The following is a 1,499-nucleotide window of genomic DNA, read 5'->3' on the forward strand; positions in this document are numbered from 1 at the left end:
AATCACAGAGCGGATCTTTTAGCAGATTTAAGGGACAAGTGGATGCAGGAGGGTATTGAAATTGACGATGAAGATTGGCAATCTGCAGTTTCTTCCCCTAAGGAAGTTGCGATTCCGGCACAATTGAGGCTCGTCCAGTTGAAAATACTGCACAGGGTTTATGTCACGGGTCCACGTCTGATTAGAATGGGTTTAACGGAGGAAGGCCTGTGTAAGCGTGATGTGGTCATTTGGGAACGTTTCTTCATATCCTTTGGGAATGTCGATATATGATAGACTACTGAAGCATAGTCCATAATGTTATGAAGGAAGTAACGGGTGTGGTTCTTTTGCCGGAAGCTAGGAGATGTCTATTGAATATTTGGGAGCCTACAGACCTAAACGCTGCACAAACTCGATGGGTCACTCTAGGGTCACTCGATGGGTCACTCTGTAATGCAGCCTGCGTGGAGAACATGCAAAGTGCGCATGATGGTTTGGCCGGTCTGAGAGGGCTGGCAAAACCATCATGAGCACTTAGGGATGGGCAAACCACTCCTCCCCTGCTCCTCTGTCATCGGAGCAGCCCCGCCCCGCACGCAAAGCTGCAGCAAAAGGAAACATAAAATGATAAAAACATCAAGTTATTATCATTTTATGTTTCCTTTATTTCACTGCTGCAAAGCAGTGGGGTGATGCTCTTCTACCTTAGCGTAGGAGCCACCACTGCTCTTTCTAGTCTTTACATTGTATGGACCTCAAAAGATTGCAGCTAAGACACGACAGCGTATAACTTAAACAAAGGCAGGACACACCTGCTGAGGATCTTGTACAAAGACCGTGCTACAAATATTGATGTTCTCATAACATCCGCAAATGGCTTCAGACCCATTAAAAATTATACTCACATAATATTTTCCTGTTGCCAAAATGTATGATTAAAAATGCAAATTTCAGCCCATTGGCTAGTCATTATTACGACAGATTAAGCAGTGTTCAAGCAAACGTGCTTACTGTGCTTCCAAAAACGGTCTACTCGAGAAAATTATATTTTTCTCATATACTTCTCGATTGCTCTTGTTGACCTGTGTTTTTTCTCCGAGAGCAACAATGCTTTTACATTCGTGCTAAACAAAAATTGCGGTTTGGTAGTTAGAAGGGGTGTGTTTACTGAATATGAATTGGAAATATGAATGGTTTATGATCGAATTATGGTTGCAAAACATTCATATTTTACCGACTCCTTGAAGGAAGTGGTAACCATTTCTCAAATAGTAAGGGGTCCCCAGGGGACCACTTCTCCATTGAGGATGGATAACAAATATTATTTTAAGAGCAGGCAGTGGACCTTCGGAGCACTGTCTACTCTTAAAAAATGAAACTTCAAAGTTTCATTTTATCTTTCAAACACATTCTGTTTTCCTCTGAGGAAAACGGGATGCATTAAAAAAAACAAAAGACTGCTTTATTTAAAAGCAAAACAAACACAAGGAGATGATGAACAAAATGTTGAAACTTTT

The sequence above is a fragment of the Lissotriton helveticus genome, chromosome 2_1, assembly GCF_964261635.1.
Source record: "Lissotriton helveticus chromosome 2_1, aLisHel1.1, whole genome shotgun sequence".
NCBI lineage: Eukaryota > Metazoa > Chordata > Amphibia > Caudata > Salamandridae > Lissotriton > Lissotriton helveticus.